The following is a 22,459-nucleotide window of genomic DNA, read 5'->3' on the forward strand; positions in this document are numbered from 1 at the left end:
CTTTTTTAATGCATTCTCATGCAAATTGGAATTCTCTTGGACAAAATTCCTTACAACTCTTGCTAACAGAGTGTGAGAGATGAAAAAGCACTTGGGAACAGAAAATACAATTTCCCTGAAGGCATCACCCAGGAATGTTTTGCCAGGACTTGGACTCATTAAAATATAAATTCCCACAATCCACTGCTCCTTGCCAGAGACTGGATTTGTCTAGCCATGGCTGTAATGAGTTCTATGTAGCACATGGTGATTGCTCCATCCTAGTCTTTTTCACTTTGCGCAGTGGCATTATCATAGCCAATGAGGTCCAACTGAGGCGTGATTATTGCTAGTTGAAAACTTTACCCAATACCCCGCCATGATGACTTGCAATATAGTCAGCATTGGCAATTTTTGTTAGTCTCCCAGGAGACTATTAGTTCTTGTAAATGAGAGAGTTATTAAATCCAGTCCAGTTTAATTCCTACTCCTGTATTTGAAGAGCCACAAAGACTTTGTGTCTTCCAGTTGCTGATTTTGAAGATTGACTTTGAGATTTTTCTCATTATCTTTGCTCTTTATGAAATATTCCAGCCTTTTTTAATGCATTCTCATGCAAATTGGAATTCTCTTGGACAAAATTCCTTACAACTCTTGCTAACAGAGTGTGAGAGATGAAAAAGCACTTGGGAACAGAAAATACAATTTCCCTGAAGGCATCACCCAGGAATGTTTTGCCAGGACTTGGACTCATTAAAATATAAATTCCCACAATCCACTGCTCCTTGCCAGAGACTGGATTTGTCTAGCCATGGCTGTAATGAGTTCTATGTAGCACATGGTGATTGCTCCATCCTAGTCTTTTTAACTTTGCGCAGTGGCATTATCATAGCCAATGAGATCCAACCGAGGCGTGATTATTGCTAGCTGAAAACTTTACCCAATACCCCGCCATGATGACTTGCAATATAGTCAGCATTGGCAATTTTTGTTAGTCTCCCAGGAGACTATTAGTTCTTGTAAATGAGAGAGTTATTAAATACAGTCTAGTTTAATTCCTACTCCTGTATGTGAAGAGCCACAAAGACTTTGTGTCTTGCAGTTGCTGATTTTGAAGATTGACTTTGAGATTTTTCTCATTATCTTTGCTCTTTATGAAATATTCCAGCCTTTTTTAATGCATTCTCATGCAAATTGAAATTCACTTGGACAAAATTCCTTACAACTCTTGCTAACAGAGTGTGAGAGATGAAAAAGCACTTGGGAACAGAAAATACAATTTCCTTGAAGGCATCACCCAGGAATGTTTTGCCAGGTCTTGGACTCATTAAAATATAAATTCCCACAATCCACTGCTCCTTGCCAGAGACTGGATTTGTCTAGCCATGGCTGTAATGAGTTCTATGTAGCACATGGTGATTGCTCCATCCTAGTCTTTTTAACTTTGCGCAGTGGCATTATCATAGCCAATGAGGTCCAACTGAGGCGTGATTATTGCTAGTTGAAAACTTTACCCAATACCCCGCCATGATGACTTGCAATATAGTCAGCATTGGCAATTTTTGTTAGTCTCCCAGGAGACTATTAGTTCTTGTAAATGAGAGAGTTATTGAATCCAGTCTAGTTTAATTCCTACTCCTGTATGTGAAGAGCCACAAAGACTTTGTGTCTTCCAGTTGCTGATTTTGAAGATTGACTTTGAGATTTTTCTCATTATCTTTGCTCTTTATGAAATATTCCAGCCTTTTTTAATGCATTCTCATGCAAATTGAAATTCACTTGGACAAAATTCCTTACAACTCTTGCTAACAGAGTGTGAGAGATGAAAAAGCACTTGGGAACAGAAAATACAATTTCCGTGAAGGCATCACCCAGGAATGTTTTGCCAGGTCTTGGACTCATTAAAATATAAATTCCCACAATCCACTGCTCCTTGCCAGAGACTGGATTTGTCTAGCCATGGCTGTAATGAGTTCTATGTAGCACATGGTGATTGCTCCATCCTAGTCTTTTTAACTTTGCGCAGTGGCATTATCATAGCCAATGAGGTCCAACTGAGGCGTGATTATTGCTAGTTGAAAACTTTACCCAATACCCCGCCATGATGACTTGCAATATAGTCAGCATTGGCAATTTTTGTTAGTCTCCCAGGAGACTATTAGTTCTTGTAAATGAGAGAGTTATTGAATCCAGTCTAGTTTAATTCCTACTCCTGTATGTGAAGAGCCACAAAGACTTTGTGTCTTCCAGTTGCTGATTTTGAAGATTGACTTTGAGATTTTTCTCATTATCTTTGCTCTTTATGAAATATTCCAGCCTTTTTTAATGCATTCTCATACAAATTGGAATTCTCTTGGACAAAATTCCTTACAACTCTTGCTAACAGAGTGTGAGAGATGAAAAAGCACTTGGGAACAGAAAATACAATTTCCCTGAAGGCATCACCCAGGAATGTTTTGCCAGGACTTGGACTCATTAAAATATAAATTCCCACAATCCACTGCTCCTTGCCAGAGACTGGATTTGTCTAGCCATGGCTGTAATGAGTTCTATGTAGCACATGGTGATTGCTCCATCCTAGTCTTTTTAACTTTGCGCAGTGGCATTATCATAGCCAATGAGGTCCAACCAAGGCGTGATTATTGCTAGTTGAAAACTTTACCCAATACCCCGCCATGATGACTTGCAATATAGTCAGCATTGGCAATTTTTGTTAGTCTCCCAGGAGACTATTAGTTCTTGTAAATGAGAGAGTTATTAAATCCAGTCTAGTTTAATTCCTACTCCTGTATGTGAAGAGCCACAAAGACTTTGTGTCTTCCAGTTGCTGATTTTGAAGATTGACTTTGAGATTTTTCTCATTATCTTTGCTCTTTATGAAATATTCCAGCCTTTTTTAATGCATTCTCATGCAAATTGAAATTCACTTGGACAAAATTCCTTACAACTCTTGCTAACAGAGTGTGAGAGATGAAAAAGCACTTGGGAACAGAAAATACAATTTCCCTGAAGGCATCACCCAGGAATGTTTTGCCAGGTCTTGGACTCATTAAAATATAAATTCCCACAATCCACTGCTCCTTGCCAGAGACTGGATTTGTCTAGCCATGGCTGTAATGAGTTCTATGTAGCACATGGTGATTGCTCCATCCTAGTCTTTTTAACTTTGCGCAGTGGCATTATCATAGCCAATGAGGTCCAACCGAGGCGTGATTATTGCTAGTTGAAAACTTTACTCAATACCCCGCCATGATGACTTGCAATATAGTCAGCATTGGCAATTTTTGTTAGTCTCCCAGGAGACTATTAGTTCTTGTAAATGAGAGAGTTATTGAGTCCAGTCTAGTTTAATTCCTACTCCTGTATGTGAAGAGCCATAAAGACTTTGTGTCTTCCAGTTGCTGATTTTGAAGATTGACTTTGAGATTTTTCTCATTATCTTTGCTCTTTATGAAATATTCCAGCCTTTTTTAATGCATTCTCATGCAAATTGGAATTCTCTTGGACAAAATTCCTTACAACTCTTGCTAACAGAGTGTGAGAGATGAAAAAGCACTTGGGAACAGAAAATACAATTTCCCTGAAGGCATCACCCAGGAATGTTTTGCCAGGACTTGGACTCATTAAAATATAAATTCCCACAATCCACTGCTCCTTGCCAGAGACTGGATTTGTCTAGCCATGGCTGTAATGAGTTCTATGTAGCACATGGTGATTGCTCCATCCTAGTCTTTTTAACTTTGCGCAGTGGCATTATCATAACCAATGAGGTCCAACCGAGGCGTGATTATTGCTAGTTGAAAACTTTACCCAATACCCCGCCATGATGACTTGCAATATAGTCAGCATTGGCAATTTTTGTTAGTCTCCCAGGAGACTATTAGTTCTTGTAAATGAGAGAGTTATTAAATCCAGTCTAGTTTAATTCCTACTCCTGTATGTGAAGAGCCACAAAGACTTTGTGTCTTCCAGTTGCTGATTTTGAAGATTGACTTTGAGATTTTTCTCATTATCTTTGCTCTTTATGAAATATTCCAGCCTTTTTTAATGCATTCTCATGCAAATTGAAATTCACTTGGACAAAATTCCTTACAACTCTTGCTAACAGAGTGTGAGAGATGAAAAAGCACTTGGGAACAGAAAATACAATTTCCCTGAAGGCATCACCCAGGAATGTTTTGCCAGGTCTTGGACTCATTAAAATATAAATTCCCACAATCCACTGCTCCTTGCCAGAGACTGGATTTGTCTAGCCATGGCTGTAATGAGTTCTATGTAGCACATGGTGATTGCTCCATCCTAGTCTTTTTAACTTTGCGCAGTGGCATTATCATAGCCAATGAGGTCCAACCGAGGCGTGATTATTGCTAGTTGAAAACTTTACCCAATACCCCGCCATGATGACTTGCAATATAGTCAGCATTGGTAATTTTTGTTAGTCTCCCAGAAGACTATTAGTTCTTGTAAATGAGAGAGTTATTGAATCCAGTCTAGTTTAATTCCTACTCCTGTATGTGAAGAGCCACAAAGACTTTGTGTCTTCCAGTTGCTGATTTTGAAGATTGACTGAGATTTTTCTCATTATCTTTGCTCTTTATGAAATATTCCAGCCTTTTTTAATGCATTCTCATGCAAATTGGAATTCTCTTGGACAAAATTCCTTACAACTCTTGCTAACAGAGTGTGAGAGATGAAAAAGCACTTGGGAACAGAAAATACAATTTCCCTGAAGGCATCACCCAGGAATGTTTTGCCAGGACTTGGACTCATTAAAATATAAATTCCCACAATCCACTGCTCCTTGCCAGAGACTGGATTTGTCTAGCCATGGCTGTAATGAGTTCTATGTAGCACATGGTGATTGCTCCATCCTAGTCTTTTTAACTTTGCGCAGTGGCATTATCATAACCAATGAGGTCCAACCGAGGCGTGATTATTGCTAGTTGAAAACTTTACCCAATACCCCGCCATGATGACTTGCAATATAGTCAGCATTGGCAATTTTTGTTAGTCTCCCAGGAGACTATTAGTTCTTGTACATGAGAGAGTTATTAAATCCAGTCTAGTTTAATTCCTACTCCTGTATGTGAAGAGCCACAAAGACTTTGTGTCTTCCAGTTGCTGATTTTGAAGATTGACTTTGAGATTTTTCTCATTATCTTTGCTCTTTATGAAATATTCCAGCCTTTTTTAATGCATTCTCATGCAAATTGGAATTCTCTTGGACAAAATTCCTTACAACTCTTGCTAACAGAGTGTGAGAGATGAAAAAGCACTTGGGAACAGAAAATACAATTTCCCTGAAGGCATCACCCAGGAATGTTTTGCCAGGACTTGGACTCATTAAAATATAAATTCCCACAATCCACTGCTCCTTGCCAGAGACTGGATTTGTCTAGCCATGGCTGTAATGAGTTCTATGTAGCACATGGTGATTGCTCCATCCTAGTCTTTTTCACTTTGCGCAGTGGCATTATCATAGCCAATGAAGTCCAACCGAGGCGTGATTATTGCTAGTTGAAAACTTTACCCAATACACTGCCATGATGACTTGCAATATAGTCAGCATTGGCAATTTTTGTTAGTCTCCCAGGAGAATATTAGTTCTTGTAAATGAGAGAGTTATTAAATCTAGTCTAGTTTAATTCCTACTCCTGTATTTGAAGAGCCACAAAGACTTTGTGTCTTCCAGTTGCTGATTTTGAAGATTGACTTTGAGATTTTTCTCATTATCTTTGCTCTTTATGAAATATTCCAGCCTTTTTTAATGCATTCTCATGCAAATTGGAATTCTCTTGGACAAAATTCCTTACAACTCTTGCTAACAGAGTGTGAGAGATGAAAAAGCACTTGGGAAGAGAAAATACAATTTCCCTGAAGGCATCACCCAGGAATGTTTTGCCAGGACTTGGACTCATTAAAATATAAATTCCCACAATCCACTGCTCCTTGCCAGAGACTGGATTTGTCTAGCCATGGCTGTAATGAGTTCTATGTAGCACATGGTGATTGCTCCATCCTAGTCTTTTTAACTTTGCGCAGTGGCATTATCATAGCCAATGAGGTCCAACCGAGGCGTGATTGTTGCTAGTTGAAAACTTTACTCAATACCCCGCCATGATGACTTGCAATATAGTCAGCATTGGTAATTTTTGTTAGTCTCCCAGAAGACTATTAGTTCTTGTAAATGAGAGAGTTATTGAATCCAGTCTAGTTTAATTCCTACTCCTGTATGTGAAGAGCCACAAAGACTTTGTGTCTTCCAGTTGCTGATTTTGAAGATTGACTGAGATTTTTCTCATTATCTTTGCTCTTTATGAAATATTCCAGCCTTTTTTAATGCATTCTCATGCAAATTGGAATTCTCTTGGACAAAATTCCTTACAACTCTTGCTAACAGAGTGTGAGAGATGAAAAAGCACTTGGGAACAGAAAATACAATTTCCCTGAAGGCATCACCCAGGAATGTTTTGCCAGGACTTGGACTCATTAAAATATAAATTCCCACAATCCACTGCTCCTTGCCAGAGACTGGATTTGTCTAGCCATGGCTGTAATGAGTTCTATGTAGCACATGGTGATTGCTCCATCCTAGTCTTTTTAACTTTGCGCAGTGGCATTATCATAGCCAATGAGGTCCAACCGAGGCGTGATTATTGCTAGTTGAAAACTTTACCCAATACCCCGCCATGATGACTTGCAATATAGTCAGCATTGGCAATTTTTGTTAGTCTCCCAGGAGACTATTAGTTCTTGTAAATGAGAGAGTTATTAAATCCAGTCTAGTTTAATTCCTACTCCTGTATGTGAAGAGCCACAAAGACTTTGTGTCTTCCAGTTGCTGATTTTGAAGATTGACTTTGAGATTTTTCTCATTATCTTTGCTCTTTATGAAATATTCCAGCCTTTTTTAATGCATTCTCATGCAAATTGGAATTCTCTTGGACAAAATTCCTTACAACTCTTGCTAACAGAGTGTGAGAGATGAAAAAGCACTTGGGAACAGAAAATACAATTTCCCTGAAGGCATCACCCAGGAATGTTTTGCCAGGACTTGGACTCATTAAAATATAAATTCCCACAATCCACTGCTCCTTGCCAGAGACTGGATTTGTCTAGCCATGGCTGTAATGAGTTCTATGTAGCACATGGTGATTGCTCCATCCTAGTCTTTTTAACTTTGCGCAGTGGCATTATCATAGCCAATGAGGTCCAACCGAGGCGTGATTATTGCTAGTTGAAAACTTTACCCAATACCCCACCATGATGACTTGCAATATAGTCAGCATTGGCAATTTTTGTTAGTCTCCCAGGAGACTATTAGTTCTTGTAAATGAGAGAGTTATTAAATCCAGTCTAGTTTAATTCCTACTCCTGTATGTGAAGAGCCACAAAGACTTTGTGTCTTCCAGTTGCTGATTTTGAAGATTGACTGAGATTTTTCTCATTATCTTTGCTCTTTATGAAATATTCCAGCCTTTTTTTAATGCATTCTCATGCAAATTGGAATTCTCTTGGACAAAATTCCTTACAACTCTTGCTAACAGAGTGTGAGAGATGAAAAAGCACTTGGGAACAGAAAATACAATTTCCCTGAAGGCATCACCCAAGAATGTTTTGCCAGGACTTGGACTCATTAAAATATAAATTCCCACAATCCACTGCTCCTTGCCAGAGACTGGATTTGTCTAGCCATGGCTGTAATGAGTTCTATGTAGCACATGGTGATTGCTCCATCCTAGTCTTTTTAACTTTGCGCAGTGGTATTATCATAGCCAATGAGGTCCAACTGAGGCGTGATTATTGCTAGTTGAAAACTTTACCCAATACCCCGCCATGATGACTTGCAATATAGTCAGCATTGGCAATTTTTGTTAGTCTCCCAGGAGACTATTAGTTCTTGTAAATGAGAGAGTTATTGAATCCAGTCTAGTTTAATTCCTACTCCTGTATGTGAAGAGCCACAAAGACTTTGTGTCTTCCAGTTGCTGATTTTGAAGATTGACTTTGAGATTTTTCTCATTATCTTTGCTCTTTATGAAATATTCCAGCCTTTTTTAATGCATTCTCATGCAAATTGGAATTCTCTTGGACAAAATTCCTTACAACTCTTGCTAACAGAGTGTGAGAGATGAAAAAGCACTTGGGAACAGAAAATACAATTTCCCTGAAGGCATCACCCAGGAATGTTTTGCCAGGACTTGGACTCATTAAAATATAAATTCCCACAATCCACTGCTCCTTGCCAGAGACTGGATTTGTCTAGCCATGGCTGTAATGAGTTCTATGTAGCACATGGTGATTGCTCCATCCTAGTCTTTTTAACTTTGCGCAGTGGCATTATCATAGCCAATGAGGTCCAACCAAGGCATGATTATTGCTAGTTGAAAACTTTACCCAATACCCCGCCATGATGACTTGCAATATAGTCAGCATTGGCAATTTTTGTTAGTCTCCCAGGAGACTATTAGTTCTTGTAAATGAGAGAGTTATTAAATCCAGTCTAGTTTAATTCCTACTCCTGTATGTGAAGAGCCACAAAGACTTTGTGTCTTCCAGTTGCTGATTTTGAAGATTGACTTTGAGATTTTTCTCATTATCTTTGCTCTTTATGAAATATTCCAGCCTTTTTTAATGCATTCTCATGCAAATTGGAATTCTCTTGGACAAAATTCCTTACAACTCTTGCTAACAGAGTGTGAGAGATGAAAAAGCACTTGGGAACAGAAAATACAATTTCCCTGAAGGCATCACCCAGGAATGTTTTGCCAGGTCTTGGACTCATTAAAATATAAATTCCCACAATCCACTGCTCCTTGCCAGAGACTGGATTTGTCTAGCCATGGCTGTAATGAGTTCTATGTAGCACATGGTGATTGCTCCATCCTAGTCTTTTTAACTTTGCGCAGTGGCATTATCATAGCCAATGAGGTCCAACCGAGGCGTGATTATTGCTAGTTGAAAACTTTACCCAATACCCCGCCATGATGACTTGCAATATAGTCAGCATTAGCAATTTTTGTTAGTCTCCCAGGAGACTATTAGTTCTTGTAAATGAGAGAGTTATTGTTTCCAGTCTAGTTTAATTCCTACTCCTGTATGTGAAGAGCCACAAAGACTTTGTGTCTTCCAGTTGCTGATTTTGAAGATTGACTTTGAAATTTTTCTCATTATCTTTGCTCTTTATGAAATATTCCAGCCTTTTTTAATGCATTCTCATGCAAATTGGAATTCTCTTGGACAAAATTCCTTACAACTCTTGCTAACAGAGTGTGAGAGATGAAAAAGCACTTGGGAACAGAAAATACAATTTCCCTGAAGGCATCACCCAGGAATGTTTTGCCAGGACTTGGACTCATTAAAATATAAATTCCCACAATCCACTGCTCCTTGCCAGAGACTGGATTTGTCTAGCCATGGCTGTAATGAGTTCTATGTAGCACATGGTGATTGCTCCATCCTAGTCTTTTTCACTTTGCGCAGTGGCATTATCATAGCCAATGAGGTCCAACTGAGGCGTGATTATTGCTAGTTGAAAACTTTACCCAATACCCCGCCATGATGACTTGCAATATAGTCAGCATTGGCAATTTTTGTTAGTCTCCCAGGAGACTATTAGTTCTTGTAAATGAGAGAGTTATTAAATCCAGTCCAGTTTAATTCCTACTCCTGTATTTGAAGAGCCACAAAGACTTTGTGTCTTCCAGTTGCTGATTTTGAAGATTGACTTTGAGATTTTTCTCATTATCTTTGCTCTTTATGAAATATTCCAGCCTTTTTTAATGCATTCTCATGCAAATTGGAATTCTCTTGGACAAAATTCCTTACAACTCTTGCTAACAGAGTGTGAGAGATGAAAAAGCACTTGGGAACAGAAAATACAATTTCCCTGAAGGCATCACCCAGGAATGTTTTGCCAGGACTTGGACTCATTAAAATATAAATTCCCACAATCCACTGCTCCTTGCCAGAGACTGGATTTGTCTAGCCATGGCTGTAATGAGTTCTATGTAGCACATGGTGATTGCTCCATCCTAGTCTTTTTAACTTTGCGCAGTGGCATTATCATAGCCAATGAGATCCAACCGAGGCGTGATTATTGCTAGCTGAAAACTTTACCCAATACCCCGCCATGATGACTTGCAATATAGTCAGCATTGGCAATTTTTGTTAGTCTCCCAGGAGACTATTAGTTCTTGTAAATGAGAGAGTTATTAAATACAGTCTAGTTTAATTCCTACTCCTGTATGTGAAGAGCCACAAAGACTTTGTGTCTTGCAGTTGCTGATTTTGAAGATTGACTTTGAGATTTTTCTCATTATCTTTGCTCTTTATGAAATATTCCAGCCTTTTTTAATGCATTCTCATGCAAATTGAAATTCACTTGGACAAAATTCCTTACAACTCTTGCTAACAGAGTGTGAGAGATGAAAAAGCACTTGGGAACAGAAAATACAATTTCCTTGAAGGCATCACCCAGGAATGTTTTGCCAGGTCTTGGACTCATTAAAATATAAATTCCCACAATCCACTGCTCCTTGCCAGAGACTGGATTTGTCTAGCCATGGCTGTAATGAGTTCTATGTAGCACATGGTGATTGCTCCATCCTAGTCTTTTTAACTTTGCGCAGTGGCATTATCATAGCCAATGAGGTCCAACTGAGGCGTGATTATTGCTAGTTGAAAACTTTACCCAATACCCCGCCATGATGACTTGCAATATAGTCAGCATTGGCAATTTTTGTTAGTCTCCCAGGAGACTATTAGTTCTTGTAAATGAGAGAGTTATTGAATCCAGTCTAGTTTAATTCCTACTCCTGTATGTGAAGAGCCACAAAGACTTTGTGTCTTCCAGTTGCTGATTTTGAAGATTGACTTTGAGATTTTTCTCATTATCTTTGCTCTTTATGAAATATTCCAGCCTTTTTTAATGCATTCTCATGCAAATTGAAATTCACTTGGACAAAATTCCTTACAACTCTTGCTAACAGAGTGTGAGAGATGAAAAAGCACTTGGGAACAGAAAATACAATTTCCGTGAAGGCATCACCCAGGAATGTTTTGCCAGGTCTTGGACTCATTAAAATATAAATTCCCACAATCCACTGCTCCTTGCCAGAGACTGGATTTGTCTAGCCATGGCTGTAATGAGTTCTATGTAGCACATGGTGATTGCTCCATCCTAGTCTTTTTAACTTTGCGCAGTGGCATTATCATAGCCAATGAGGTCCAACTGAGGCGTGATTATTGCTAGTTGAAAACTTTACCCAATACCCCGCCATGATGACTTGCAATATAGTCAGCATTGGCAATTTTTGTTAGTCTCCCAGGAGACTATTAGTTCTTGTAAATGAGAGAGTTATTGAATCCAGTCTAGTTTAATTCCTACTCCTGTATGTGAAGAGCCACAAAGACTTTGTGTCTTCCAGTTGCTGATTTTGAAGATTGACTTTGAGATTTTTCTCATTATCTTTGCTCTTTATGAAATATTCCAGCCTTTTTTAATGCATTCTCATACAAATTGGAATTCTCTTGGACAAAATTCCTTACAACTCTTGCTAACAGAGTGTGAGAGATGAAAAAGCACTTGGGAACAGAAAATACAATTTCCCTGAAGGCATCACCCAGGAATGTTTTGCCAGGACTTGGACTCATTAAAATATAAATTCCCACAATCCACTGCTCCTTGCCAGAGACTGGATTTGTCTAGCCATGGCTGTAATGAGTTCTATGTAGCACATGGTGATTGCTCCATCCTAGTCTTTTTAACTTTGCGCAGTGGCATTATCATAGCCAATGAGGTCCAACCAAGGCGTGATTATTGCTAGTTGAAAACTTTACCCAATACCCCGCCATGATGACTTGCAATATAGTCAGCATTGGCAATTTTTGTTAGTCTCCCAGGAGACTATTAGTTCTTGTAAATGAGAGAGTTATTAAATCCAGTCTAGTTTAATTCCTACTCCTGTATGTGAAGAGCCACAAAGACTTTGTGTCTTCCAGTTGCTGATTTTGAAGATTGACTTTGAGATTTTTCTCATTATCTTTGCTCTTTATGAAATATTCCAGCCTTTTTTAATGCATTCTCATGCAAATTGAAATTCACTTGGACAAAATTCCTTACAACTCTTGCTAACAGAGTGTGAGAGATGAAAAAGCACTTGGGAACAGAAAATACAATTTCCCTGAAGGCATCACCCAGGAATGTTTTGCCAGGTCTTGGACTCATTAAAATATAAATTCCCACAATCCACTGCTCCTTGCCAGAGACTGGATTTGTCTAGCCATGGCTGTAATGAGTTCTATGTAGCACATGGTGATTGCTCCATCCTAGTCTTTTTAACTTTGCGCAGTGGCATTATCATAGCCAATGAGGTCCAACCGAGGCGTGATTATTGCTAGTTGAAAACTTTACCCAATACCCCGCCATGATGACTTGCAATATAGTCAGCATTGGCAATTTTTGTTAGTCTCCCAGGAGACTATTAGTTCTTGTAAATGAGAGAGTTATTGAGTCCAGTCTAGTTTAATTCCTACTCCTGTATGTGAAGAGCCATAAAGACTTTGTGTCTTCCAGTTGCTGATTTTGAAGATTGACTTTGAGATTTTTCTCATTATCTTTGCTCTTTATGAAATATTCCAGCCTTTTTTAATGCATTCTCATGCAAATTGGAATTCTCTTGGACAAAATTCCTTACAACTCTTGCTAACAGAGTGTGAGAGATGAAAAAGCACTTGGGAACAGAAAATACAATTTCCCTGAAGGCATCACCCAGGAATGTTTTGCCAGGACTTGGACTCATTAAAATATAAATTCCCACAATCCACTGCTCCTTGCCAGAGACTGGATTTGTCTAGCCATGGCTGTAATGAGTTCTATGTAGCACATGGTGATTGCTCCATCCTAGTCTTTTTCACTTTGCGCAGTGGCATTATCATAGCCAATGAGGTCCAACCGAGGCGTGATTATTGCTAGTTGAAAACTTTACCCAATACACTGCCATGATGACTTGCAATATAGTCAGCATTGTCAATTTTTGTTAGTCTCCCAGGAGAATATTAGTTCTTGTAAATGAGAGAGTTATTAAATCCAGTCTAGTTTAATTCCTACTCCTGTATTTGAAGAGCCACAAAGACTTTGTGTCTTCCAGTTGCTGATTTTGAAGATTGACTTTGAGATTTTTCTCATTATCTTTGCTCTTTATGAAATATTCCAGCCTTTTTTAATGCATTCTCATGCAAATTGGAATTCTCTTGGACAAAATTCCTTACAACTCTTGCTAACAGAGTGTGAGAGATGAAAAAGCACTTGGGAAGAGAAAATACAATTTCCCTGAAGGCATCACCCAGGAATGTTTTGCCAGGACTTGGACTCATTAAAATATAAATTCCCACAATCCACTGCTCCTTGCCAGAGACTGGATTTGTCTAGCCATGGCTGTAATGAGTTCTATGTAGCACATGGTGATTGCTCCATCCTAGTCTTTTTAACTTTGCGCAGTGGCATTATCATAGCCAATGAGGTCCAACCGAGGCGTGATTATTGCTAGTTGAAAACTTTACCCAATACCCCGCCATGATGACTTGCAATATAGTCAGCATTGGTAATTTTTGTTAGTCTCCCAGAAGACTATTAGTTCTTGTAAATGAGAGAGTTATTGAATCCAGTCTAGTTTAATTCCTACTCCTGTATGTGAAGAGCCACAAAGACTTTGTGTCTTCCAGTTGCTGATTTTGAAGATTGACTGAGATTTTTCTCATTATCTTTGCTCTTTATGAAATATTCCAGCCTTTTTTAATGCATTCTCATGCAAATTGGAATTCTCTTGGACAAAATTCCTTACAACTCTTGCTAACAGAGTGTGAGAGATGAAAAAGCACTTGGGAACAGAAAATACAATTTCCCTGAAGGCATCACCCAGGAATGTTTTGCCAGGACTTGGACTCATTAAAATATAAATTCCCACAATCCACTGCTCCTTGCCAGAGACTGGATTTGTCTAGCCATGGCTGTAATGAGTTCTATGTAGCACATGGTGATTGCTCCATCCTAGTCTTTTTCACTTTGCGCAGTGGCATTATCATAACCAATGAGGTCCAACCGAGGCGTCATTATTGCTAGTTGAAAACTTTACCCAATACCCCGCCATGATGACTTGCAATATAGTCAGCATTGGCAATTTTTGTTAGTCTCCCAGGAGACTATTAGTTCTTGTAAATGAGAGAGTTATTGTTTCCAGTCTAGTTTAATTCCTACTCCTGTATGTGAAGAGCCACAAAGACTTTGTGTCTTCCAGTTGCTGATTTTGAAGATTGACTTTGAGATTTTTCTCATTATCTTTGCTCTTTATGAAATATTCCAGCCTTTTTTAATGCATTCTCATGCAAATTGGAATTCTCTTGGACAAAATTCCTTACAACTCTTGCTAACAGAGTGTGAGAGATGAAAAAGCACTTGGGAACAGAAAATACAATTTCCCTGAAGGCATCACCCAGGAATGTTTTGCCAGGACTTGGACTCATTAAAATATAAATTCCCACAATCCACTGCTCCTTGCCAGAGACTGGATTTGTCTAGCCATGGCTGTAATGAGTTCTATGTAGCACATGGTGATTGCTCCATCCTAGTCTTTTTCACTTTGCGCAGTGGCATTATCATAGCCAATGAGGTCCAACCGAGGCGTGATTATTGCTAGTTGAAAACTTTACCCAATACCCCGCCATGATGACTTGCAATATAGTCAGCATTGGCAATTTTTGTTAGTCTCCCAGGAGACTATTAGTTCTTGTAAATGAGAGAGTTATTAAATCCAGTCTAGTTTAATTCCTACTCCTGTATTTGAAGAGCCACAAAGACTTTGTGTCTTCCAGTTGCTGATTTTGAAGATTGACTTTGAGATTTTTCTCATTATCTTTGCTCTTTATGAAATATTCCAGCCTTTTTTAATGCATTCTCATGCAAATTGGAATTCTCTTGGACAAAATTCCTTACAACTCTTGCTAACAGAGTGTGAGAGATGAAAAAGCACTTGGGAACAGAAAATACAATTTCCCTGAAGGCATCACCCAGGAATGTTTTGCCAGGACTTGGACTCATTAAAATATAAATTCCCACAATCCACTGCTCCTTGCCAGAGACTGGATTTGTCTAGCCATGGCTGTAATGAGTTCTATGTAGCACATGGTGATTGCTCCATCCTAGTCGTTTTAACTTTGCGCAGTGGCATTATCATAGCCAATGAGATCCAACCGAGGCGTGATTATTGCTAGTTGAAAACTTTACCCAATACCCCGCCATGATGACTTGCAATATAGTCAGCATTGGCAATTTTTGTTAGTCTCCCAGGAGACTATTAGTTCTTGTAAATGAGAGAGTTATTAAATCCAGTCTAGTTTAATTCCTACTCCTGTATGTGAAGAGCCACAAAGACTTTGTGTCTTGCAGTTGCTGATTTTGAAGATTGACTTTGAGATTTTTCTCATTATCTTTGCTCTTTATGAAATATTCCAGCCTTTTTTAATGCATTCTCATGCAAATTGAAATTCACTTGGACAAAATTCCTTACAACTCTTGCTAACAGAGTGTGAGAGATGAAAAAGCACTTGGGAACAGAAAATACAATTTCCGTGAAGGCATCACCCAGGAATGTTTTGCCAGGTCTTGGACTCATTAAAATATAAATTCCCACAATCCACTGCTCCTTGCCAGAGACTGGATTTGTCTAGCCATGGCTGTAATGAGTTCTATGTAGCACATGGTGATTGCTCCATCCTAGTCTTTTTAACTTTGCGCAGTGGCATTATCATAGCCAATGAGGTCCAACTGAGGCGTGATTATTGCTAGTTGAAAACTTTACCCAATACCCCGCCATGATGACTTGCAATATAGTCAGCATTGGCAATTTTTGTTAGTCTCCCAGGAGACTATTAGTTCTTGTAAATGAGAGAGTTATTGAATCCAGTCTAGTTTAATTCCTACTCCTGTATGTGAAGAGCCACAAAGACTTTGTGTCTTCCAGTTGCTGATTTTGAAGATTGACTTTGAGATTTTTCTCATTATCTTTGCTCTTTATGAAATATTCCAGCCTTTTTTAATGCATTCTCATGCAAATTGGAATTCTCTTGGACAAAATTCCTTACAACTCTTGCTAACAGAGTGTGAGAGATGAAAAAGCACTTGGGAACAGAAAATACAATTTCCCTGAAGGCATCACCCAGGAATGTTTTGCCAGGACTTGGACTCATTAAAATATAAATTCCCACAATCCACTGCTCCTTGCCAGAGACTGGATTTGTCTAGCCATGGCTGTAATGAGTTCTATGTAGCACATGGTGATTGCTCCATCCTAGTCTTTTTAACTTTGCGCAGTGGCATTATCATAGCCAATGAGGTCCAACCAAGGCGTGATTATTGCTAGTTGAAAACTTTACCCAATACCCCGCCATGATGACTTGCAATATAGTCAGCATTGGCAATTTTTGTTAGTCTCCCAGGAGACTATTAGTTCTTGTAAATGAGAGAGTTATTAAATCCAGTCTAGTTTAATTCCTACTCCTGTATGTGAAGAGCCACAAAGACTTTGTGTCTTCCAGTTGCTGATTTTGAAGATTGACTTTGAGATTTTTCTCATTATCTTTGCTCTTTATGAAATATTCCAGCCTTTTTTAATGCATTCTCATGCAAATTGAAATTCACTTGGACAAAATTCCTTACAACTCTTGCTAACAGAGTGTGAGAGATGAAAAAGCACTTGGGAACAGAAAATACAATTTCCCTGAAGGCATCACCCAGGAATGTTTTGCCAGGTCTTGGACTCATTAAAATATAAATTCCCACAATCCACTGCTCCTTGCCAGAGACTGGATTTGTCTAGCCATGGCTGTAATGAGTTCTATGTAGCACATGGTGATTGCTCCATCCTAGTCTTTTTAACTTTGCGCAGTGGCATTATCATAGCCAATGAGGTCCAACCGAGGCGTGATTATTGCTAGTTGAAAACTTTACCCAATACCCCGCCATGATGACTTGCAATATAGTCAGCATTGGCAATTTTTGTTAGTCTCCCAGGAGACTATTAGTTCTTGTAAATGAGAGAGTTATTGAGTCCAGTCTAGTTTAATTCCTACTCCTGTATGTGAAGAGCCATAAAGACTTTGTGTCTTCCAGTTGCTGATTTTGAAGATTGAATTTGAGATTTTTCTCATTATCTTTGCTCTTTATGAAATATTCCAGCCTTTTTTAATGCATTCTCATGCAAATTGGAATTCTCTTGGACAAAATTCCTTACAACTCTTGCTAACAGAGTGTGAGAGATGAAAAAGCACTTGGGAACAGAAAATACAATTTCCCTGAAGGCATCACCCAGGAATGTTTTGCCAGGACTTGGACTCATTAAAATATAAATTCCCACAATCCACTGCTCCTTGCCAGAGACTGGATTTGTCTAGCCATGGCTGTAATGAGTTCTATGTAGCACATGGTGATTGCTCCATCCTAGTCTTTTTCACTTTGCGCAGTGGCATTATCATAGCCAATGAGGTCCAACCGAGGCGTGATTATTGCTAGTTGAAAACTTTACCCAATACACTGCCATGATGACTTGCAATATAGTCAGCATTGTCAATTTTTGTTAGTCTCCCAGGAGAATATTAGTTCTTGTAAATGAGAGAGTTATTAAATCCAGTCTAGTTTAATTCCTACTCCTGTATTTGAAGAGCCACAAAGACTTTGTGTCTTCCAGTTGCTGATTTTGAAGATTGACTTTGAGATTTTTCTCATTATCTTTGCTCTTTATGAAATATTCCAGCCTTTTTTAATGCATTCTCATGCAAATTGGAATTCTCTTGGACAAAATTCCTTACAACTCTTGCTAACAGAGTGTGAGAGATGAAAAAGCACTTGGGAAGAGAAAATACAATTTCCCTGAAGGCATCACCCAGGAATGTTTTGCCAGGACTTGGACTCATTAAAATATAAATTCCCACAATCCACTGCTCCTTGCCAGAGACTGGATTTGTCTAGCCATGGCTGTAATGAGTTCTATGTAGCACATGGTGATTGCTCCATCCTAGTCTTTTTAACTTTGCGCAGTGGCATTATCATAGCCAATGAGGTCCAACCGAGGCGTGATTATTGCTAGTTGAAAACTTTACCCAATACCCCGCCATGATGACTTGCAATATAGTCAGCATTGGTAATTTTTGTTAGTCTCCCAGAAGACTATTAGTTCTTGTAAATGAGACAGTTATTGAATCCAGTCTAGTTTAATTCCTACTCCTGTATGTGAAGAGCCACAAAGACTTTGTGTCTTCCAGTTGCTGATTTTGAAGATTGACTGAGATTTTTCTCATTATCTTTGCTCTTTATGAAATATTCCAGCCTTTTTTAATGCATTCTCATGCAAATTGGAATTCTCTTGGACAAAATTCCTTACAACTCTTGCTAACAGAGTGTGAGAGATGAAAAAGCACTTGGGAACAGAAAATACAATTTCCCTGAAGGCATCACCCAGGAATGTTTTGCCAGGACTTGGACTCATTAAAATATAAATTCCCACAATCCACTGCTCCTTGCCAGAGACTGGATTTGTCTAGCCATGGCTGTAATGAGTTCTATGTAGCACATGGTGATTGCTCCATCCTAGTCTTTTTCACTTTGCGCAGTGGCATTATCATAACCAATGAGGTCCAACCGAGGCGTGATTATTGCTAGTTGAAAACTTTACCCAATACCCCGCCATGATGACTTGCAATATAGTCAGCATTGGCAATTTTTGTTAGTCTCCCAGGGGACTATTAGTTCTTGTAAATGAGAGAGTTATTGTTTCCAGTCTAGTTTAATTCCTACTCCTGTATGTGAAGAGCCACAAAGACTTTGTGTCTTCCAGTTGCTGATTTTGAAGATTGACTTTGAGATTTTTCTCATTATCTTTGCTCTTTATGAAATATTCCAGCCTTTTTTAATGCATTCTCATGCAAATTGGAATTCTCTTGGACAAAATTCCTTACAACTCTTGCTAACAGAGTGTGAGAGATGAAAAAGCACTTGGGAACAGAAAATACAATTTCCCTGAAGGCATCACCCAGGAATGTTTTGCCAGGACTTGGACTCATTAAAATATAAATTCCCACAATCCACTGCTCCTTGCCAGAGACTGGATTTGTCTAGCCATGGCTGTAATGAGTTCTATGTAGCACATGGTGATTGCTCCATCCTAGTCTTTTTCACTTTGCGCATTGGCATTATCATAGCCAATGAGGTCCAACCGAGGCGTGATTATTGCTAGTTGAAAACTTTACCCAATACCCCGCCATGATGACTTGCAATATAGTCAGCATTGGCAATTTTTGTTAGTCTCCCAGGAGACTATTAGTTCTTGTAAATGAGAGAGCTATTAAATCCAGTCTAGTTTAATTCCTACTCCTGTATTTGAAGAGCCACAAAGACTTTGTGTCTTCCAGTTGCTGATTTTGAAGATTGACTTTGAGATTTTTCTCATTATCTTTGCTCTTTATGAAATATTCCAGCCTTTTTTAATGCATTCTCATGCAAATTGGAATTCTCTTGGACAAAATTCCTTACAACTCTTGCTAACAGAGTGTGAGAGATGAAAAAGCACTTGGGAACAGAAAATACAATTTCCCTGAAGGCATCACCCAGGAATGTTTTGCCAGGACTTGGACTCATTAAAATATAAATTCCCACAATCCACTGCTCCTTGCCAGAGACTGGATTTGTCTAGCCATGGCTGTAATGAGTTCTATGTAGCACATGGTGATTGCTCCATCCTAGTCTTTTTAACTTTGCGCAGTGGCATTATCATAGCCAATGAGATCCAACCGAGGCGTGATTATTGCTAGTTGAAAACTTTACCCAATACCCCGCCATGATGACTTGCAATATAGTCAGCATTGGCAATTTTTGTTAGTCTCCCAGGAGACTATTAGTTCTTGTAAATGAGAGAGTTATTAAATCCAGTCTAGTTTAATTCCTACTCCTGTATGTGAAGAGCCACAAAGACTTTGTGTCTTGCAGTTGCTGATTTTGAAGATTGACTTTGAGATTTTTCTCATTATCTTTGCTCTTTATGAAATATTCCAGCCTTTTTTAATGCATTCTCATGCAAATTGGAATTCTCTTGGACAAAATTCCTTACAACTCTTGCTAACAGAGTGTGAGAGATGAAAAAGCACTTGGGAACAGAAAATACAATTTCCCTGAAGGCATCACCCAGGAATGTTTTGCCAGGACTTGGACTCATTAAAATATAAATTCCCACAATCCACTGCTCCTTGCCAGAGACTGGATTTGTCTAGCCATGGCTGTAATGAGTTCTATGTAGCACATGGTGATTGCTCCATCCTAGTCTTTTTCACTTTGCGCAGTGGCATTATCATAGCCAATGAGGTCCAACCGAGGTGTGATTATTGCTAGTTGAAAACTTTACCCAATACACTGCCATGATGACTTGCAATATAGTCAGCATTGTCAATTTTTGTTAGTCTCCCAGGAGAATATTAGTTCTTGTAAATGAGAGAGTTATTAAATCCAGTCTAGTTTAATTCCTACTCCTGTATTTGAAGAGCCACAAAGACTTTGTGTCTTCCAGTTGCTGATTTTGAAGATTGACTTTGAGATTTTTCTCATTATCTTTGCTCTTTATGAAATATTCCAGCCTTTTTTAATGCATTCTCATGCAAATTGGAATTCTCTTGGACAAAATTCCTTACAACTCTTGCTAACAGAGTGTGAGAGATGAAAAAGCACTTGGGAACAGAAAATACAATTTCCCTGAAGGCATCACCCAGGAATGTTTTGCCAGGACTTGGACTCATTAAAATATAAATTCCCACAATCCACTGCTCCTTGCCAGAGACTGGATTTGTCTAGCCATGGCTGTAATGAGTTCTATGTAGCACATGGTGATTGCTCCATCCTAGTCTTTTTCACTTTGCGCAGTGGCATTATCATAGCCAATGAGGTCCAACCGAGGCGTGATTATTGCTAGTTGAAAACTTTACCCAATACCCCGCCATGATGACTTGCAATATAGTCAGCATTGGCAATTTTTGTTAGTCTCCCAGGAGACTATTAGTTCTTGTAAATGAGAGAGTTATTAAATCCAGTCTAGTTTAATTCCTACTCCTGTATTTGAAGAGCCACAAAGACTTTGTGTCTTCCAGTTGCTGATTTTGAAGATTGACTTTGAGATTTTTCTCATTATCTTTGCTCTTTATGAAATATTCCAGCCTTTTTTAATGCATTCTCATGCAAATTGGAATTCTCTTGGACAAAATTCCTTACAACTCTTGCTAACAGAGTGTGAGAGATGAAAAAGCACTTGGGAACAGAAAATACAATTTCCCTGAAGGCATCACCCAGGAATGTTTTGCCAGGACTTGGACTCATTAAAATATAAATTCCCACAATCCACTGCTCCTTGCCAGAGACTGGATTTGTCTAGCCATGGCTGTAATGAGTTCTATGTAGCACATGGTGATTGCTCCATCCTAGTCGTTTTAACTTTGCGCAGTGGCATTATCATAGCCAATGAGATCCAACCGAGGCGTGATTATTGCTAGTTGAAAACTTTACCCAATACCCCGCCATGATGACTTGCAATATAGTCAGCATTGGCAATTTTTGTTAGTCTCCCAGGAGACTATTAGTTCTTGTAAATGAGAGAGTTATTAAATCCAGTCTAGTTTAATTCCTACTCCTGTATGTGAAGAGCCACAAAGACTTTGTGTCTTGCAGTTGCTGATTTTGAAGATTGACTTTGAGATTTTTCTCATTATCTTTGCTCTTTATGAAATATTCCAGCCTTTTTTAATGCATTCTCATGCAAATTGAAATTCACTTGGACAAAATTCCTTACAACTCTTGCTAACAGAGTGTGAGAGATGAAAAAGCACTTGGGAACAGAAAATACAATTTCCCTGAAGGCATCACCCAGGAATGTTTTGCCAGGTCTTGGACTCATTAAAATATAAATTCCCACAATCCACTGCTCCTTGCCAGAGACTGGATTTGTCTAGCCATGGCTGTAATGAGTTCTATGTAGCACATGGTGATTGCTCCATCCTAGTCTTTTTAACTTTGCGCAGTGGCATTATCATAGCCAATGAGGTCCAACCAAGGCGTGATTATTGCTAGTTGAAAACTTTACCCAATACCCCGCCATGATGACTTGCAATATAGTCAGCATTGGCAATTTTTGTTAGTCTCCCAGGAGACTATTAGTTCTTGTAAATGAGAGAATTATTGAATCCAGTCTAGTTTAATTCCTACTCCTGTATGTGAAGAGCCACAAAGACTTTGTGTCTTCCAGTTGCTGATTTTGAAGATTGACTTTGAGATTTTTCTCATTATCTTTGCTCTTTATGAAATATTCCAGCCTTTTTTAATGCATTCTCATGCAAATTGAAATTCACTTGGACAAAATTCCTTACAACTCTTGCTAACAGAGTGTGAGAGATG

The 22,459-nt window shown here is 38.8% G+C and overlaps 39 non-coding genes across 39 annotated transcripts; all 39 read left to right on the forward strand.

The window, feature by feature from the left end:
* Positions 1 to 271: 271 nt before the first annotated feature.
* Positions 272 to 412, forward strand: LOC134938511 (U4 spliceosomal RNA). The gene has a single exon (XR_010181053.1). It is a non-coding gene; the product is annotated as a U4 spliceosomal RNA (small nuclear RNA).
* A 433-nt stretch (positions 413 to 845) lies between these two features.
* Positions 846 to 986, forward strand: LOC134938589 (U4 spliceosomal RNA). Its single transcript, XR_010181118.1, has one exon. It is a non-coding gene; the product is annotated as a U4 spliceosomal RNA (small nuclear RNA).
* A 433-nt stretch (positions 987 to 1,419) lies between these two features.
* On the forward strand, positions 1,420 to 1,560 carry LOC134938404 (U4 spliceosomal RNA). Its single transcript, XR_010180963.1, has one exon. It is a non-coding gene; the product is annotated as a U4 spliceosomal RNA (small nuclear RNA).
* A 433-nt stretch (positions 1,561 to 1,993) lies between these two features.
* LOC134938406 (U4 spliceosomal RNA) lies at positions 1,994 to 2,134 on the forward strand. The gene has a single exon (XR_010180964.1). It is a non-coding gene; the product is annotated as a U4 spliceosomal RNA (small nuclear RNA).
* Positions 2,135 to 2,567: 433 nt separating this feature from the next.
* Positions 2,568 to 2,708, forward strand: LOC134938466 (U4 spliceosomal RNA). Its single transcript, XR_010181015.1, has one exon. It is a non-coding gene; the product is annotated as a U4 spliceosomal RNA (small nuclear RNA).
* Positions 2,709 to 3,141: 433 nt separating this feature from the next.
* On the forward strand, positions 3,142 to 3,282 carry LOC134938368 (U4 spliceosomal RNA). The gene has a single exon (XR_010180934.1). It is a non-coding gene; the product is annotated as a U4 spliceosomal RNA (small nuclear RNA).
* A 433-nt stretch (positions 3,283 to 3,715) lies between these two features.
* LOC134938478 (U4 spliceosomal RNA) lies at positions 3,716 to 3,856 on the forward strand. Its single transcript, XR_010181026.1, has one exon. It is a non-coding gene; the product is annotated as a U4 spliceosomal RNA (small nuclear RNA).
* Positions 3,857 to 4,289: 433 nt separating this feature from the next.
* LOC134938529 (U4 spliceosomal RNA) lies at positions 4,290 to 4,430 on the forward strand. The gene has a single exon (XR_010181067.1). It is a non-coding gene; the product is annotated as a U4 spliceosomal RNA (small nuclear RNA).
* A 431-nt stretch (positions 4,431 to 4,861) lies between these two features.
* Positions 4,862 to 5,002, forward strand: LOC134938479 (U4 spliceosomal RNA). Its single transcript, XR_010181027.1, has one exon. It is a non-coding gene; the product is annotated as a U4 spliceosomal RNA (small nuclear RNA).
* Positions 5,003 to 5,435: 433 nt separating this feature from the next.
* Positions 5,436 to 5,576, forward strand: LOC134938610 (U4 spliceosomal RNA). Its single transcript, XR_010181136.1, has one exon. It is a non-coding gene; the product is annotated as a U4 spliceosomal RNA (small nuclear RNA).
* A 433-nt stretch (positions 5,577 to 6,009) lies between these two features.
* Positions 6,010 to 6,150, forward strand: LOC134938576 (U4 spliceosomal RNA). The gene has a single exon (XR_010181107.1). It is a non-coding gene; the product is annotated as a U4 spliceosomal RNA (small nuclear RNA).
* Positions 6,151 to 6,581: 431 nt separating this feature from the next.
* LOC134938303 (U4 spliceosomal RNA) lies at positions 6,582 to 6,722 on the forward strand. The gene has a single exon (XR_010180878.1). It is a non-coding gene; the product is annotated as a U4 spliceosomal RNA (small nuclear RNA).
* A 433-nt stretch (positions 6,723 to 7,155) lies between these two features.
* LOC134938463 (U4 spliceosomal RNA) lies at positions 7,156 to 7,296 on the forward strand. The gene has a single exon (XR_010181012.1). It is a non-coding gene; the product is annotated as a U4 spliceosomal RNA (small nuclear RNA).
* A 432-nt stretch (positions 7,297 to 7,728) lies between these two features.
* Positions 7,729 to 7,869, forward strand: LOC134938452 (U4 spliceosomal RNA). The gene has a single exon (XR_010181002.1). It is a non-coding gene; the product is annotated as a U4 spliceosomal RNA (small nuclear RNA).
* A 433-nt stretch (positions 7,870 to 8,302) lies between these two features.
* On the forward strand, positions 8,303 to 8,443 carry LOC134938447 (U4 spliceosomal RNA). Its single transcript, XR_010180999.1, has one exon. It is a non-coding gene; the product is annotated as a U4 spliceosomal RNA (small nuclear RNA).
* Positions 8,444 to 8,876: 433 nt separating this feature from the next.
* On the forward strand, positions 8,877 to 9,017 carry LOC134938485 (U4 spliceosomal RNA). The gene has a single exon (XR_010181032.1). It is a non-coding gene; the product is annotated as a U4 spliceosomal RNA (small nuclear RNA).
* A 433-nt stretch (positions 9,018 to 9,450) lies between these two features.
* Positions 9,451 to 9,591, forward strand: LOC134938513 (U4 spliceosomal RNA). Its single transcript, XR_010181054.1, has one exon. It is a non-coding gene; the product is annotated as a U4 spliceosomal RNA (small nuclear RNA).
* Positions 9,592 to 10,024: 433 nt separating this feature from the next.
* Positions 10,025 to 10,165, forward strand: LOC134938590 (U4 spliceosomal RNA). The gene has a single exon (XR_010181119.1). It is a non-coding gene; the product is annotated as a U4 spliceosomal RNA (small nuclear RNA).
* Positions 10,166 to 10,598: 433 nt separating this feature from the next.
* LOC134938407 (U4 spliceosomal RNA) lies at positions 10,599 to 10,739 on the forward strand. Its single transcript, XR_010180965.1, has one exon. It is a non-coding gene; the product is annotated as a U4 spliceosomal RNA (small nuclear RNA).
* A 433-nt stretch (positions 10,740 to 11,172) lies between these two features.
* LOC134938408 (U4 spliceosomal RNA) lies at positions 11,173 to 11,313 on the forward strand. Its single transcript, XR_010180966.1, has one exon. It is a non-coding gene; the product is annotated as a U4 spliceosomal RNA (small nuclear RNA).
* A 433-nt stretch (positions 11,314 to 11,746) lies between these two features.
* Positions 11,747 to 11,887, forward strand: LOC134938467 (U4 spliceosomal RNA). The gene has a single exon (XR_010181016.1). It is a non-coding gene; the product is annotated as a U4 spliceosomal RNA (small nuclear RNA).
* A 433-nt stretch (positions 11,888 to 12,320) lies between these two features.
* LOC134938304 (U4 spliceosomal RNA) lies at positions 12,321 to 12,461 on the forward strand. The gene has a single exon (XR_010180879.1). It is a non-coding gene; the product is annotated as a U4 spliceosomal RNA (small nuclear RNA).
* Positions 12,462 to 12,894: 433 nt separating this feature from the next.
* On the forward strand, positions 12,895 to 13,035 carry LOC134938600 (U4 spliceosomal RNA). Its single transcript, XR_010181127.1, has one exon. It is a non-coding gene; the product is annotated as a U4 spliceosomal RNA (small nuclear RNA).
* Positions 13,036 to 13,468: 433 nt separating this feature from the next.
* On the forward strand, positions 13,469 to 13,609 carry LOC134938530 (U4 spliceosomal RNA). The gene has a single exon (XR_010181068.1). It is a non-coding gene; the product is annotated as a U4 spliceosomal RNA (small nuclear RNA).
* Positions 13,610 to 14,040: 431 nt separating this feature from the next.
* LOC134938617 (U4 spliceosomal RNA) lies at positions 14,041 to 14,181 on the forward strand. The gene has a single exon (XR_010181142.1). It is a non-coding gene; the product is annotated as a U4 spliceosomal RNA (small nuclear RNA).
* A 433-nt stretch (positions 14,182 to 14,614) lies between these two features.
* LOC134938420 (U4 spliceosomal RNA) lies at positions 14,615 to 14,755 on the forward strand. The gene has a single exon (XR_010180976.1). It is a non-coding gene; the product is annotated as a U4 spliceosomal RNA (small nuclear RNA).
* A 433-nt stretch (positions 14,756 to 15,188) lies between these two features.
* LOC134938518 (U4 spliceosomal RNA) lies at positions 15,189 to 15,329 on the forward strand. Its single transcript, XR_010181058.1, has one exon. It is a non-coding gene; the product is annotated as a U4 spliceosomal RNA (small nuclear RNA).
* Positions 15,330 to 15,762: 433 nt separating this feature from the next.
* LOC134938409 (U4 spliceosomal RNA) lies at positions 15,763 to 15,903 on the forward strand. The gene has a single exon (XR_010180967.1). It is a non-coding gene; the product is annotated as a U4 spliceosomal RNA (small nuclear RNA).
* A 433-nt stretch (positions 15,904 to 16,336) lies between these two features.
* Positions 16,337 to 16,477, forward strand: LOC134938468 (U4 spliceosomal RNA). The gene has a single exon (XR_010181017.1). It is a non-coding gene; the product is annotated as a U4 spliceosomal RNA (small nuclear RNA).
* A 433-nt stretch (positions 16,478 to 16,910) lies between these two features.
* On the forward strand, positions 16,911 to 17,051 carry LOC134938306 (U4 spliceosomal RNA). Its single transcript, XR_010180880.1, has one exon. It is a non-coding gene; the product is annotated as a U4 spliceosomal RNA (small nuclear RNA).
* Positions 17,052 to 17,484: 433 nt separating this feature from the next.
* On the forward strand, positions 17,485 to 17,625 carry LOC134938601 (U4 spliceosomal RNA). The gene has a single exon (XR_010181128.1). It is a non-coding gene; the product is annotated as a U4 spliceosomal RNA (small nuclear RNA).
* A 433-nt stretch (positions 17,626 to 18,058) lies between these two features.
* Positions 18,059 to 18,199, forward strand: LOC134938531 (U4 spliceosomal RNA). The gene has a single exon (XR_010181069.1). It is a non-coding gene; the product is annotated as a U4 spliceosomal RNA (small nuclear RNA).
* Positions 18,200 to 18,630: 431 nt separating this feature from the next.
* LOC134938574 (U4 spliceosomal RNA) lies at positions 18,631 to 18,771 on the forward strand. Its single transcript, XR_010181105.1, has one exon. It is a non-coding gene; the product is annotated as a U4 spliceosomal RNA (small nuclear RNA).
* A 433-nt stretch (positions 18,772 to 19,204) lies between these two features.
* On the forward strand, positions 19,205 to 19,345 carry LOC134938459 (U4 spliceosomal RNA). Its single transcript, XR_010181010.1, has one exon. It is a non-coding gene; the product is annotated as a U4 spliceosomal RNA (small nuclear RNA).
* A 433-nt stretch (positions 19,346 to 19,778) lies between these two features.
* On the forward strand, positions 19,779 to 19,919 carry LOC134938519 (U4 spliceosomal RNA). The gene has a single exon (XR_010181059.1). It is a non-coding gene; the product is annotated as a U4 spliceosomal RNA (small nuclear RNA).
* A 433-nt stretch (positions 19,920 to 20,352) lies between these two features.
* Positions 20,353 to 20,493, forward strand: LOC134938622 (U4 spliceosomal RNA). The gene has a single exon (XR_010181146.1). It is a non-coding gene; the product is annotated as a U4 spliceosomal RNA (small nuclear RNA).
* A 433-nt stretch (positions 20,494 to 20,926) lies between these two features.
* LOC134938421 (U4 spliceosomal RNA) lies at positions 20,927 to 21,067 on the forward strand. Its single transcript, XR_010180977.1, has one exon. It is a non-coding gene; the product is annotated as a U4 spliceosomal RNA (small nuclear RNA).
* Positions 21,068 to 21,500: 433 nt separating this feature from the next.
* LOC134938520 (U4 spliceosomal RNA) lies at positions 21,501 to 21,641 on the forward strand. The gene has a single exon (XR_010181060.1). It is a non-coding gene; the product is annotated as a U4 spliceosomal RNA (small nuclear RNA).
* Positions 21,642 to 22,074: 433 nt separating this feature from the next.
* LOC134938469 (U4 spliceosomal RNA) lies at positions 22,075 to 22,215 on the forward strand. Its single transcript, XR_010181018.1, has one exon. It is a non-coding gene; the product is annotated as a U4 spliceosomal RNA (small nuclear RNA).
* Positions 22,216 to 22,459: the final 244 nt, after the last annotated feature.

The sequence above is a fragment of the Pseudophryne corroboree genome, chromosome 6 (genome assembly GCF_028390025.1).
Source record: "Pseudophryne corroboree isolate aPseCor3 chromosome 6, aPseCor3.hap2, whole genome shotgun sequence".
In the NCBI taxonomy this organism is placed as follows: domain Eukaryota; kingdom Metazoa; phylum Chordata; class Amphibia; order Anura; family Myobatrachidae; genus Pseudophryne; species Pseudophryne corroboree.